The sequence below is a fragment of the Grammomys surdaster genome, unplaced genomic scaffold (genome assembly GCF_004785775.1).
Source record: "Grammomys surdaster isolate TR1022 unplaced genomic scaffold, NIH_TR_1.0 362, whole genome shotgun sequence".
Lineage (NCBI taxonomy): Eukaryota > Metazoa > Chordata > Mammalia > Rodentia > Muridae > Grammomys > Grammomys surdaster.
Window position 1 is genome coordinate 1,907,100 of NW_021604781.1, and position 15,701 is coordinate 1,922,800.

General features: G+C 48.1%; 1 protein-coding gene across 2 annotated transcripts in view; it reads right to left on the bottom strand.

Moving 5' to 3' along the window:
- Slc7a1 (solute carrier family 7 member 1) overlaps nt 1-15,701 on the bottom strand; it is a 75,391-nt gene that overhangs the window by 32,898 nt on the left and 26,792 nt on the right. Inside the window, exon 1 of one of the 2 annotated variants that reach the window (XM_028779807.1) lies at nt 2,915-2,983. The exons of the other annotated variant lie outside the window; for it this stretch is intronic. The gene's annotated coding sequence lies outside the window, so the exon portion shown is untranslated. Of the gene's footprint in view, nt 1-2,914; nt 2,984-15,701 lie in introns of those variants that run through there. 2 annotated transcript variants of the gene reach the window in all.

A 15,701-nucleotide genomic window follows, 5' to 3' on the forward strand; every position in this document is an offset into this window, starting at 1 on the left:
TATCACAGGTCAGTGGCCGAGTGACTGCTCGCTTTAACGGTTCTAATGTGATAGGGTAGCCACACATCACCCAGGATCTGAACCTGATCGACTGCCTCAAATGCTTTAGACCCAAATAGCTGAACCTGCTTCCCTCTCTCTGACAGTCTGTTCTACATCTGAGAAGAAGGTCATAGGTCCCGTCTACTATTTTTTTAAGGCTGTGTTGTGTGTGTGTGTGTGTGTGTGTGTGTGTGTGTGTGTAGCTGGGAATGAATAGAATGTGCTAAACACACGCCTCCTGCTGAGCTATACTCCTAGCCCTTTAAAAAGCTGAATCCAGACATTTCAACTCCTGTCTTAAGCAAGACCCAAAATAGTTCCTCTCCCCTACCCACCACTGTCACCTGACAAACTATTTCAAGGTCCCTTTGCTTGCTACAGCTAAGAGGAAATCCTTCAAGCGTCCAGAACTCGTTCTTCTATACAACCAAACAAGATAATTCAGTTCTGAACAGTAACTGAAGCCACCCCAGCACAGCCAGAGGTTTTTCCACCACACCCACTTGGATGGCTTGAAGCATCCTTGGAACCTAGAGAATAAGCCAGGTAACAGGCTGGGTGTCACTCCCACAGGGCAGTCAACCGTCCAGGGCTGTATCTTGTTTGTAGCCTCTCCATTCTGGTTTGTCGGAGCAAGCTGCCATGCTGGGATAGCCCCCTTGACAAGCCTCAGATCTCTAGGCTGAGTAGACTCACCCTTCCTAGCCAGCATCTCTGCCCAGTCCTACACCACGAGGAAACAATACATTACAAACATATATGTGACACTGGCAAAAATAAAGTAAAAACTGGAATCTAAAAAGCAAAACAAAACACTACCTATAGTAACATCAAAAATATGTCTCTGGCCAAGTATTATGGCAGAAACCTTTAATCCCAACACTTGAGAGGCAGAGTTGAGTCGATCTCTTTCAGTCTGAGGCCAGCCTGCTCTACATATGGATGAAGCTGAAGGCCATCCGGGACTATTTAATAAGGCCCTGTCTCCCAAAAAGGTCTCCACAATGGGCCATCATCATTGTAGGATTTCAGAACCCACAGAAGATGAGCCACTCACTCCTCCGGCCTCGTAGTGTTCATGGAGAGAATACAGCAAGTAACCGGTCAGATCCAACCACCTGCACAGCAAATACTTATTGAGTACCTGCTGTATACCACAAACCCTCCCCTGCAGGTGGAGAAGAATCAGTATTAGCTTACGGGCCATTCCGCTAGGCTCCTCCCAGGAACCCAGCAAGGCGGATGTCTCACCCTCAGCCACCTCGTCTGAGGGGTCTAACAATCAGACTACGTGAGGTCCGCCATCCTCGGCACAGAGGACTAGACATGAAGAAGTAAGAGGCATACATACACGTGGCTGGCCAAGACAGGAAGGCCTCCTGGCGACGTGCCACAGACAGTATCACCTGGCCTGTATCTCTTATCCCAAGATAGGATGGTGGTAAGCTGGCCTGTTGGTTTTAGCTGTGAGTGGAGCCGTTGCTGAGGACCTGGGATTGAGGACTGAGCAATGATGTCCTCTATACTTTGGCTCAGCACTTCCCAAGCTGGATTCGGGCTCCTTTGGTTGTCAACACCCTCCTGTTAGGTAGTGAGGAGGCCGTCCTCCACTGGGCTGTTAGGGAGGCAGAAACACTGTGACTGGAGCAGGAAGATCAAGCTCACGGAATGAGCTGCTTCTCTGACTACATAGACACCTGAATGAGACCAGGGTTGCCCAGGCTCAGGCTCAGGCCCAGGCACAACACCCTCCCCATCTCCTCATCCAATTTCACTAAGGCTCTGGAAAGGAACATCTGGCAATTCTGCACCTCTGTCCCTGTCCCCTGACATAATTAAATTGGAGGCCACGACATGGACCTCATCAGCAGGTACTGCTCGTAGCCTGTGACCCTCCCTGCAGAGCCCCTTCCTCCTTCCTTCTTAATCCTCGCCAAGAGGCCGCTTCCAGGCTGTGTCTCCCACAAAGATTAAGGACTCATGTGGTCGGCTGAACCCGATTATGTGGGCATTCCTAATATAGCAAAGACAGAATGAAGGCTGTGAACAGCCATAAATGACTGTAAGAATGCGTGAGGTTCACTGTACACACACACACACACAGCTCCTCACCCCCTGTGTGCCCGCTATCCATACTGAAAGCTTTACCCTTCAACATTTTCTGATGATAACACACCAAGAATAACAATGAACTCTCCACAGACAGTGACCCTTCCTAACTTCATAGACACCAGCTAGAGCAGTGATTTTCCCACAAGTTTTTATATTTTACTTAATCAACTAATGTGTTTATTTTATAAATTTTTTTTTGGGGGGGGGACAGGATCTCTGTATGTAGCCCAAGCTGTCCTGGAACTCATGATGTAGACCAGGCTAGATTCAATACATAGACCAGGCTGGCCTTGCTATGTAGACCAGGCTAGCCCCACTACATAGACCAGCCTGGCCCCGCTACATAAACTGCCTGCCCCTGTCTCCCGAGTGCACCACCACACTCAGCTAAAGCAGTAGATTTTTAAAGTATATTCTCAGTGACACTTTTCCTACGCAGAACCCAAACATAAGAATCATACTTTCTTTTTTCTAAGACAGTTTCACTGGCCAGCCTTGACCGCTCCCCTTCCACACTCCCCACCACACGCTCTGTTCAGAACTGTCAAGTCTAAAAAAGAACAAATGTTGGGAATTTTAGGAAGAGTGCAAGGTTCAGCTTTAGGTAGAGTGCCTGCTTACCCAGCACAGGCCAGGCCCGAGGTCCCATGTCCACAGATAGCACAGAGGGCTATGGTTATCAGTTAGGTTAGGTTGAAATGAATGATACATTCTAGTGCAAGAATGTAGACGTTCTGGGGTGCCAATGGGCGTACAGTACCTGCAGTAAGATCCGTGGATCTTCTCACTGACGAGGATTGGCACCTGGGAGCCAACACAGCACAGCAGAGGTGACAGTAGCTTGACACTCCTGCAAGGCAGAGAAGAAAGGCTTGTCACACAGCTGTGTTTGGACACCAGAGCCTCAAATCAGGGCTGACAGGGAAAGGAATGATTTCACTTAAATCTGCTACAGTAAGCAGGACACCATCACTGACAGAGTCCACAAGTGGGCATTGACGAGGCAAACCACGGTGTGGCCTCAAGGTTTGGGTGTCACTCTCCTTTCTCTGCCAGGGCAGCCCAGGCTTGTGACCGCTGAGCCATCTCTCTGGCCTCACAATTTTTTTTTAAATGGCATATTGCAACATGCCAATGCTATCTGCATATATCAGAAAACCAGGACCGAACCCGAGTCAAGTGTGAACACTCCACGTCTCAGGACTTAAGAGCCCTCATGAGAGTTCAGATCCCACCAACGGCACACGGAGCTCTGGTGTCATAGCCAAATGCAACATATGCAAGCTACGGAAGGTGCTGCGGCTTGTGAGGTGGTGCCCACCAAGCATTCGAACAGCCGTGGCGTCAGTCCCCAGGACTGAAAAGAGAGGAGGCTGAGCAGGGGACTCTTAAATAGTTGTCTGGGGGGCTTGCTCTGGTCACATTTTTCTGCTGTAGGATGTAAAACACTTAATGCTAACATTGAGGAGAATGAAAAACGCATGCCACCTGTTAATCCAAGCAAACCTATGGGGATTAGTGCCTGGAATGCATAGTGAATACATTCATTAGGCCAGATTTCCCCTAATCCAAGAAAGGCTCCAACCGACTCATTCTAACTTGTCAGGCTTGCAAATTCCTTTGTTAAAAGCAGAATAATGAAAATCCCATGCACCTAATACATGATGAATTCAACACCCATTATCTCATAGTAAAGCAGGCAGCATTTAACCGCCACCCTTCAAGGCCTTCCAGGGGTGAGGCGGCCTGTGGACCTGTGATCATGCACCTGCGGCTGTGTTCTATCCATAGTAGACACTTGGCCCGGCCCGGGACCTGTGCACTGGACGTCTTAGCTAGCTTCTACCCAAAGTATAAGTTGAAAGGACTCAGATGGTTACATTTAATAGAGACAGGAGCTCAGTAAGAGCGCCTGGAGCCTGTAGCACACACAGAGCTATGCTGACCGTTAGCCATTTTGAGGCTATGCGGGCAGGCATGCCAAGAGTCCATTCTTTTTCTTTTAAAAATTTCTTGAGAATTTCATACAAAGTATTTTGATCATATTGACCCAACTCCTCCACTCCCCATACCCCCTTTTTAAAATAACCCATCAACCCCAAGTTTTGCTTCCCATATACTCCTGGGTATAGGCCCATCCATTAGAGGGTGACTGACCTAGGATGAGCCACCTAAAATGAAACCTGACTCCCCTTCCCCAGAAGCCATCAGCTGTCTATGTAGTTCCTCAGTGAGAGGTAAGGGCTGGTGCACCAGCCCTCCTGCCCCTCCTCAAGTGATGCCTGGCTAGGTCTTGTGCAGACGGCCACCGATGCCTTTGAGTCTGTGAGTACAATGGTCCTGCCACGTCTCTCCCTCTGGTCCTCCCACCATTGACTCTTACAACCTTTTTGCCCAGAAGTGGTCATCCTGAAAGGGTCTGCTGGATCACAAAATCCAGGAGAATCCCTTCCATCCTTCAGCCATCAAGTCGTGAAACATTATGCTATAGTTTCCATCTTAAATGTCCCCCAGGGGCCCATATGGTAAAGGATCATTCCTCATCCTATAGGCTATTGGGAGCTTATAGAACTTTTAAGAGGTGGAGTCTAGTAGGGGGGAAGTTAGGCCATTGAGCAGGTCCTTAAAGGAGACAGTGGGATACAACCGGCCATTGAAGGCAGGTCCTTAAAGAAGACAGTGGGATACAAGCCCTTCCTCTCTCTTGTACTGTCTAGCCAGGATTGGGGAGTTTTGCTTCTCTCCTGTTTCTGCTGTAGAAGAAAGCTAGCTGATCAAGCCAGGAGCTAAGCCAGGAAGCAGTGTCCTCCTGGTTTCCACTTCAGTCCCTGCCTGGGTTTTTCTCAAGGATGGACTGTAACCAGTAAGTTGAAACAGACTTGTTTCCTCCCAAAGTTGCTCATGACTAGTGTTTCATCAGAGCAACAGAAAGCAAACAAGGACAGCTACGTGTTTCTATCCACTTGCCTCAGGCCGCAGTAAAATTGAAATGTAAAAGTTCTCTCAGAGACCACAGCACCTAGACAATGCTGCCTGAGGTTCTACGGATGCGTATTCGGATGGATGAGTGGGTGGGCTTAAAATTTAAAATCTCTAAAGGAAACATGGTCAACAAAAAAATGGTTAGATATATGCCCTAGCCTCAGCCTTTCAATTTATTTATTTATTTATTTATTTTCACCCCAAATGCTGTCCCTCCCAAAGTCCCTCCTCCCATGCCCCCTTCTTTTCTCCTCTGAGAGAGTGGGCCCTCCCCTGGGTATCCCCCCACCCTAGCACATCAAGGCTCTGAAGGGTTAGACGCACCCTCTCCCACTGAAGCCTGACAAGGCAGCCCTGGTGCTGGGGGCCTAGGCCCAGGCCATGTCTGCTCTTTGGTTGGTGGCTCAGTCTCCGAGAGCTCCCACTGGTCCAGGCTAGCTGACTTTGTTTAGCCTCAGGCTTTCACTCATTAAATTGCCCCACCCACTCTGTACCGAGATCACTTGGCTCAAAATTTGATGAGTCATCCTTCAAGCCACAAAAACCTTGAGATAAAGGCTGCATGGCCCTTCATTGCTGAAAACCGATGAAGGCCAATGAAAGAGTCTTACCCATGGGCAAAGCCGAGTGATGGCTCCAAACTGAAGAAGCTGGGGTCGGGGTGGCAGTGTTGATCTGCTTGCCTCCACGCCCCAGTAATCCAGAAGGTTCTCAACCTCCCAAATGCTGTGTCCCTTAAATACAGTTCCTCATGTTGTGGTGACCCCCCAACCATAAATTAATTTCATTGCTACTTCATAACTGTGATTTTTGCTACTGTTAGGAATTTACACACACACACCAGGTCTCGACCCACAGGTTGAGAGCCACCGGTCTACAGACCTCTTCAGTTGCCACACTAAGGAATAGCAGTTAACTAGCTGGGAGGCCCAGGTTGTTACTAGGCAACCTGCAAGGTACACTGGGCAGTGGAGAAACCACGCCTCCTGGCATTGACCTGGAGAATGAAAAGCACTGCATGGATCTAACAAGGCGGGTTGGAGAATGTTCAATTATCTAAATTCCAAGACCAAGGAACACAGGTAAGATCTGCAAGTGAGCATGTATTCCCAAGAATCCAAAACCTTGCCGCCGGTCGCATCCCGTGAGAAACCTGGCTGTCCCCAAATCACAAGAGAGGAAGCAAATGCATCAAAGCATAGAAAGATGAAGTGTGGGCAGAGGCACCTGCTCGGGGATGAGTCTGCTGACCTGTAGACCGACATTGGGCAAGGTCTGTAGAATTGAGATTGCTGGGTGCCCCCTCTGCCCTACAGGTCTGCCAGGTGGCTTCCAAATTCCCGGACAGGCCTATGGTCCCTATGTCATAGATGTGCAGGGAGCTCACAAAAGGTGACTCCATGTTAAGTTCAGGCCCCACTGGCATACTATTTAAAAGTCCTCTTATGGGGCCGGAATGATAGCTCAGAGGTTGAGCACTGGCTGCTCTTGCAGAGGACCTGGCTTCAATTCCCAGCACCCACATGGTGGTTCACAACTATAACTTAAGTCTGGGGAGTTGGGAGGGGGGAGGGGGGAAAATGAAGTGTCTGGTGCCCTCTTCTGGTCTCTGCAGGTACTACATTCACGTGGTACACACAGGCTCACACTCATTCCTAAGTTTCTCACCATGACAAAGAGTCTGAGTGCCATCTTTTACCTGCAAGGAATCAGGTCTGTTTGGATGGAGAGGGTAGCTTAGCCCTCTCTCCTAGCCAACAAGCACTAGTCTACCACCCGATAATTTAAAAAACAAAATTATGAACTCTTAAGAGTAAAGGAACCAACTTGACTCATAAAAGGGCAACGCTCAGAGTCTAAAAGGAAAATCTGATGAGAGTCAAAAGCACTGGAAGAAAGGAAGAGACAGCCAGAGCATAGCATGGGGAGGCATGGAAGGACAGACACACCAGACACACGGACTTCCCATCCAGGCCCCTTGCCCACACTGGCTCGCTCTCTCCACTAGCTCTCAATTCTACATCTGGCCCAGCAAAAGTAAATCAGTGACGGTCCTATTGATAATAGTAAGAGGCTAGCCAATACATTAAGCCCATACTGTGCACCAGGCCCTCACCGAAGGCACAGGTGTGGCCTCATTTAAAAGGCACAAGAACAACCCTCCTAGTGGATACAGAATGATGGGACAGGATGAGGAAGCAGAGGCGTGAGGCAGAGCTTTGAGAAGAACTCTGGTCCGAACTCCTGATGACCAGGGAGGCAGACATGAGCTTAGACACACCATTCCCAGCCTCAGTGTCTTCCCTCCTCCAGAGCACAAAGAAGTGGTTAAAAAATCAAAGAGCATCAATGCACACCCCTAAGCTCAGAGCCCTGGGGCAACTACAGCAAGAGACTCGGGTTCAAAGCCAGCCTGTGTTACACGGTGAGATCCTGTCTCGACAGATGATTGATTGACTGATAGATAATAGACAGAGAGGCAGAAGCCAACCAGAGCCACACAAGGACTCCCTATAACAGTCTAGATTGACTGACTGACAGACAGAAATCTGTTAAGGTTTTGTTTTTTTAATTTAATAAATGCATTCTTGAAGGATTTCTTGGGATAAATGTCATGGGCCCACAAATGCCTTCTCGCCATTTCATTCTCTCCTTCAACCCTGGGTGCCCGCTCTCAGCAAGCGTGGCTTGCTCTCTGCCAAATGGATGATCAGCTACACAGATAAACCCAGCCGAGGGGAAGCCGCTATTTAAAGGAAGACTGCAGTTTGACTGAAGAACTGTTTGATGGCTGAATAATCAGCTCTTAATTACACGGTTTGTCTTTTAAAAAGAAAGAATTGTCTCATTAATGAGGTGCTCGAGGGGACAGTGGCACCCATCCTGAATTTGAATGTGTAACATGTCTGTCAGCCAGTCTACAAAATACAGCCCTGGCCAGTGAAGAGGTAAGGGTCTGATGAGAGAAGGCTACTCTTGTTGCTGCTATTGTGGCTTTTCTTTTCTTTATTTTTCGTTCTCTGTGTGTATTTTGCCTGTGTGCATGTATTATTATGTGTGAGTGTTTTGTCTACGTGTGCCGCTGTATCACATGCATGCAGTACCCACAGAGGCCAGAAGAGGTCGATGAATCCCATGGACCTGGAGTTACAGCCGGTTATGAGCTGCCTTTTGGGTGCTGGGAATCGAGATCCTCTGAAAGCACAGCTACTGCTCTTAACCTGAGCCATCTCTCCAGTTCCAAGAGAGCTAGTCTTGAAACCCACAATTACTAAACATACACTTCGAGACACACAATACACACTGCAGGACACACAAATACAACACACATACTACAAGTTACCAACAAAATGAGCAGGTAAAAGGAAGGAAGCCTGGGAAACCAGGCTTTAGGACTCACATCTATAATCCCAGCACTCAGGAGTCTGCATCAGGAGGATGGAGAGTTTGAGGATGGTCTGGGCTACAATGCTACACCCTTGTCTCAAAAAACCCAGATCAGCAAAGAAAAGGATGCGGGGCGGGGAAATTAAAGGCAGACCCAAAGCTCCAAGGCAGAGCAGCTCAAAAGGCCTGACAAGGCAGAGCATGTGTCTCCCAGCAGAAAGGACAGTGTGGTGGTCGGTCAAAGCCCGACTCTGGAGGCTCTGCGCTACTCTTAAGGATGTCTTCAAGCTCCATGTGGCTTCCCGTAAAAACAAAGGCACACTCTGCCCCTACACCTGCATGTTCTCACACACCTCAGTAATCACCTTCCACTGCCCTCTATCCTCAAGATCTGCTCAGGCCGACTGCCCACACAGATCGGTAGAAAACTAACCGGATGAAAACAGGACTCCTTTGCATGGCTGGAAGGACAGTGGTCTAGGGACATGTTCAGGGGGTCTTCCGGAAGGATGCAGGCAGACTACCTGCTATCTCCCATCCTGGAACCATCCCTTGCCTTGAAACGCCAAGCATCCTCCCAGGCCTTGCCACACCCCTTCCTGCGCCTTTCTGTGCACCTTTGACCCAGAACCTGCTAAAGTGGAGCTGACCCAAATTTCATTCTCCACTCCACTCAGATCGCTCCTATGGTTTTCCTGCTGGTCTTGAGACTTACAGGGATCTGAACACCTGCCTAAAAAAGATTTAAACAGGTAAACAGAAGTTTAACTTGGGTTTGGCTCATGAGTTAGCAACTTCATTAAAAGGTATAGAAGGGACTCCAGCCAGCATGGATGGCCCTGGCAGGCTTTACCCTTTTCCTGATTCCCTCTTCCTTGCTATATATAAAAAAAAAAAAGAAAAAGAAAAAGATTAGATTACACTTCGGAAGCTAACCACCATAGTCTATTCCCTTATTTGGCCACTTCCTCCTCCTGAGGCTGACCAACAAGGTCCAGCTATCAAAGTATTGAAGTCCAGCAATCAAAAGTCCCCCTTTGGATCACCTAATTAACATGCCCCATCAGAACACACCACCACATCCTGGCCCGTTCTAACATAGCCCTCCCTTCTCCTCCCCTTACAAATAACACCTGCAAGGTCATTTGCTGCTGTTTTCCTTGCCTGAGTCAGAGGGCAGCCACTTTGAATTTTCTTCCCTGCTTAATAAAGGATCTGTGAAAATAGGTGTTTGGGTGTGGTTTGTGCCTAATCCTAGGGTGAGAGGGAACCCTCACTGTGCAGGGTATCCTAACAGGAGTATACTCCAAAATTCATAATAGTGAAAAGTGGAAACAACCCAAACGTCCCGTGCTGTGGACTATTATCCATCCATAAAGAGTTATGAGGTACTAACCCAGGCAACAACACAGACTGGCTTGGGTAACACCATACTAAGTGAAAGAAGCCTGCCGTGAATATGTCGGGCGGGTCCATTTGTATGAAATGTCTGGAATCCAGACGGAAAGGGCTTACTGCCCGGAACTGCTTGCCCGGAACTGGGGGAGTAGAAGAGAGAGACGTGAGGAGCAAACAGGAGCAGGTTGCCTGCGTAGGGGTGAGTAATGGAAATTCTAGAGTCACCGTGACGGCCAGATAAGCCTTTGTTTTCAATGAAAAAACTCCAAGTTTCGCTCAAACTGATGAACATCACAGCACATGGGTGACATTTTAAGATGCTGATTGAGGTGTGGGGGAACCCTGAGAGAATGGCTACGGGCGATCCATTCCACCGTGAGGGAACGGGAAACGCTCGCGCCAGCAGCCCCTCTGCCACAGACTAAAATTCTGCTCTGAGTCTAAGCTCTCATCTCCGCCCCTCCAGATCAATGAGCAGACTCCAGCTGCCACACTCCGTGTGACACCAAGTTCACAGGGCCATTCATTACGTGGAATGGTCGCTCTGCTCTGAGAGAGTTGGGAACACGAAATGAACTCCGGCCTAATAAACACGAGCAGCCCACGTATGGCAGCTCGGGCTGTTCTCTTATGGTGGGAATACAAAACCCAATCTCAGCTCGAAACTTGCATAGAACAATGTCAGAGCACAGAATAAGATTAAGAAAGACTATGACATTTGCTAAATACGGCCTTATACATGGTTTCTAGGCCTTCGGCTCCAAATCAAGGGCAGAATAGGAAGCCCTCTATTTAGGTTGTATAAGTGTGTGTGGTCCAGGACCTGAGAAAAAGGGGTGACTTCAGGAAGCAACCATGAGGAAGATTTTTTTTTTCTTTTTAAAGTTTAACAGCAAAGCTTTGGAGGCATGCCCAGCACAGGGAGGCAGAGGCGAACTGGGAGATACATTCCCAACAACAGTTTGTACAGGCTGTTCACAAATGGCATGGTCATTGGCTTTCGGCTGCCAAGACACAAGCCAGGTGACTTCCTGTGACACTATGGGATGTACGTATGATGCTACAAAACGGCTCCTGGCAGGTGACGTCAGTCATCTCCTCTTTCCCAAGGCTGGTATCTGGAACTGCCCCCAAAGACAAATGAATTCGGGATGTGGCCGGGAGCCCACAGGTCTGAATCAAGAAGCCCTTTAAGAAGGCTGTCTGTGCAAGCCCTGCAATTACCACAGGAAATTAGGCAAGCATTGACAAGCCTGGATGTTGCTGTACTTTTATAGACCTGCAAGTAATTTGTTCTCCTGGAGCTAAATTGCTGGCTGGCTGCTACACATCCTAAATGAAAAGAAAGGGTGTTGGTGTGAGCATCCCGTGAGCCACACCCTCAGCACTCCCCCCCATCACCCCCACAGGACAGCTCTCTTCCCTAGACAGGGCATTCCACATGCTGGGCTGTTGAGGGTTGTGAGAAGGGTCCCAAAAAGCTACACAAGAAATAAAGAATGCAGTGCCTGGAAGGGCGGAAACCAAGCTAACCCATCCCCCAAACACAGTTAGTGTGTGCACTCCCCTGAAAGGAATCTGACTTTTGTTATCATTTAAACAATGTTCCCAAACCTATAAATAACACTCAAGAGATTCACATCCAAATTACTGGAAGTCAGACACTTAACTCACCCAATCTAGGAGTGTTGGGACACTGAAATCCGAGCCTTTAGGTAGGGCACTGGAAATTCCAATGCCTACTTTCTAATTTACTTTGGAATTGAACAACTGACTACAAGAAAAATACTTGTGCACACCGGTAGGATTTGCTGAAGGAGGCAGAGGCAGGAGGATCACGAGTTCGAGGCCAGCCTGGGCTACACATTTCTAGCCGGGCGGTGGTGGCGCACGCCTTTAATCCCAGGACTTGGGAGGCAGAGGCAGGCGGATTTCTGAGTTCGAGGCTAGCCTGGTCTACAGAGTGAGTTCCAGGACAGCCAGGTCTACACAGAGAAACCCTGTCTCAATAAACAAAAAAAGACAAAAAACAAAAAAAAACAAACAAAAAAAAAGAACGAAAAATACTTGCTTGAAGGCACCTTGGGGACAGAACAACAATCAGAAGGCTTAGAGAGACCATACTAACCACCATCTGCTCCAGGAGTTGACAAGAGTGAGCACCTTGGGGGCTGAAGCCATGGCTCAGTGGGTAAAAGCACACATTGTTCTTCCAGAGAGCCTGAGTTCGGTTCCCAGAATGCATGTCAAGTAGTTCAGAATCCAGCACTGGGAAATCTGACAACTCCATCTGGCCTCCCTGGGCACCTGCACAGTCAGGGCATACACACACACACACACACACCACATACACACACTCACACACCACATACACACACACACACACCACACATACACACACATACACACACACCACACACACACACATACACACACACACATCACACACACACACACCACACACACACACCACATACACACACACACCACATACACACTGAAAGGATTTCCACTGCGCAGCTTGGGACAGATCACAGCAGGCCAAGATGGTTCCACTAGGGGAGGTTTATTAAGAGAGTGGGAGAGCAAGAGGACAGAGAGAGAAGTAGAGAGGAGTAGAGGCCGGCCATGACCACGTGGAGAGAGGGGGAAGGGAAGGGGGGAGGGGAGACAACCTGCAGGTGCTGGGTTGAGAAGCCAAGAGAGAGAGGAGGGGCCAAGCAGCCCCTTTTATAGTGGGCAGGGTTACCTGCCTGTTGCCAGGTAACTGTGGGGCGGAGCATACCTGGCTGTTGCCAGGTGACTCTGGAGGTGGAGTTTAACAGATTGCTAACACACACACACCACACACACCACACACACACACCACACACACACACCAAACACACACACCACACACACACACACACCACACACACCACACACACCACCACACACTCACACACCACATACACACACACACATACACACACACCCCACATACACCACACAAACACACCACACACACTACACACACACCACACACACACCACACACACACACACACCACACACACACACACACACACCCTACACACATACACATGAATAAAAATAAAAACCTGAAAGAGAAAGAATAGTACCTAGCCCATTTTTTGTGAGACCCAAGTTAGAAATGGTTTTGTTTTTAAATCATCATGGAAGAATAAATAAGGAAGGAAAAAAGGAGAGGAAGAGGAGGCACAGAGCATTCCGGGCCTTCCAGGACTAAAGTGTTTACAGTACACTCTGGCTCCTTCAGAAGCCACCTGCTCAAGCCTGAGCCAGCCTGTGCCTCCTCCACCTGAGCAGCTAAAGTCAGAGATTGCAACCTGTAAGTTGAAATAAACCCTTTTCTCCTTAAGTCAGTGTTTCAACATAGCAACAAAGCAATCCAAGACAGTCACCAAACCTTCATCTGAATGAAGCCAGCTGCTGCCCTAGGGACGGTACCATCCACTGGACTCTGACAACACCAACAGCCTTCCTCTAAGAGGCCACTTCCAAATTTCATCAGACTACTAACTCAGTCCCCAGATACCCAGGCTATCTAGCCATTACAACCAAGTGCTGTTAGCTAGCAAAACAAATTAGTTACTTATATGTTGCGTGTGAGTACGGGTGCCCTTGGGGAGAGAGCAGAGGTGTTGGTTGGATCTCCCTGAAGCTGGCGTTACACTGTTGTATGCCATGGGATGTGGGCGCTGGGAACCAACGTGGACCCTCTAGAAGAAGGGTAATTGTTCTAAACCACTGTGCCATCTCTCCAGACCCCCAAAAGTTGTTTTTAAAAGGATCTGACACCCCTTCTGGTGTCCTTGGGTTCAGCGCTAACACAGTATGCAGACAGACACAGCTGCTGGCAAGATATTCATACCCATATAAGTAAATATTAAAATAATAATAAGAAGGATTAAGTTGGAGTCAAAATCTGCAGGAATTCTCTGGGTTCCTAGCTCTCTTCCCCATCTGAAGAGGTTTCCACACCAGAGTGTGCTCAGCATGACGTCAGCACCCTTTACAATGTCACTCACTCCTTAACTTGTGGGAGACCTGATTAACAGCTAACTTATAAAGTACTGTGATGATTAAATACCCAAAATTACTTCTATAGCACAACAGTATTTTGTAATTGAGAAATCACTATACAAATATACAGCTTAAAAACTAAACTTCAGGGACTGACGAGAGATAGCTCAAGTGGTTAAGAGCACGGACTGCTCTTGCAGAGGACCTGGGTTCAGTTCACAGCACCCACGTGTTGGCTCACAACCATCTGTAACTCCACTTCCAGGGAATCCGACTCCTTCTTCTGGCCTCTGGGGACATTGCACACATGTGATGCAAGGCACACATGCAGGCAAAACACCCATACTCATGAACAAACCTTTTTTAAAAAAAAAACAAGCATCTTGGGACATGCCTTTAACCCAAGGCAGAAGGACCTCTGTGAATTTGAGGTCAGGCTGGTCCAAATTTTCATTTTAATATATTTAAAAATTGAGATGTCCAGTCTCTACAGTGCAAAACAGAGGCCTTGTCTGTGTTCAGGAAGGCATGACTCTTGACATCGTGAATCTCAGCTTGTCACACAAGCGCACGGAACTGAGTTCAATCCCCAGTCCATAAAGCCAAGGCTGGGGAGACAGGAGAACCCTGGAGCTCACTGGCCAGGCAGCCTCACTGAAGTCGTGAGCCCCAAGTTCAGTGAGATCTCTTGTCTCAAAGCCAGACAACGGTGATACACACCTTTAGTCTCAACACTGGGGAGGCAGAGATCTCTGTGTTTGAGGTCAGCCTAGTCTACGGTAGAGCTCCAGGCTAGCCAGGGCTACGTGGTAAGACTCTGGGAGCAGTGAGGAGGACACCCAGCGTCTATATTTCTGTACACATGCGCATACCCCAAATTCACACAAACCCACAAAACGCTTAAGTCTGCCTACGCTACCATGAATCCATTTTTCTGGTCTGAACTTAGAAAAAAAAAAAAAGAATGCTCAACCAAGAGAAGCTACTTTCCTCTGTCCAGGAGGTCTGGATGCTCACAAAGCCCCATTATTTGTTTTGCCAAAGTGTGTATATATTGAATAGAAATGTTTGTTTTCCACATCCTGCTTATGACTCTAAAGAAAAATGACTAAAGAATTAAAGAATAATTTCAAGGACACTTTTTTTTAACCCATCCTCTCCAGCCTAATTGTATAAAGCCATTTCACTTCCTGCCTTTTAACTTATATTTCTGTTAACGGGTCACCTACTCTTTTTTTTTAACGGATCACCTACTCTTTTTTTTTTTTTCCTGACCTTTACATGGGACAATCTGTCTTCAGAAACCTCTTCAAAGGAAAAGTCAAAGTAAAATGTCACCAGAAAAGACGACAGGTGGCCAACAGCCAGGAAGGCACCCAGGGCTCAGCACAGAGGCTGTGACAAGTTGGGACTCAGGCTCAAGGTGGGTGGACCAGTCATGGCAGCTGCCTGCAGACTCCTGAATACGCAATCATGTCATCTGGCACCTGACCTATCTCCATCACACCTGTCCCAGTGAGCCAGCCTAGTCCCAGGGTCCACACAAGAAGAGCCAGGACCCTTCACCCAAGATATACTTACTAGGTTCTCTTGACCAACAGAGTAAGAGGTCCAAACCCTGGGAAGGAGGGCAGTAATCGTCGCATGTGAACAGTCACTGTGTGTGAACCACAGAAAGCGAAATGAGTTAAAGGTTAATCCCTCTAGCTCTAGTCTGGATGGCTGACAGGAATT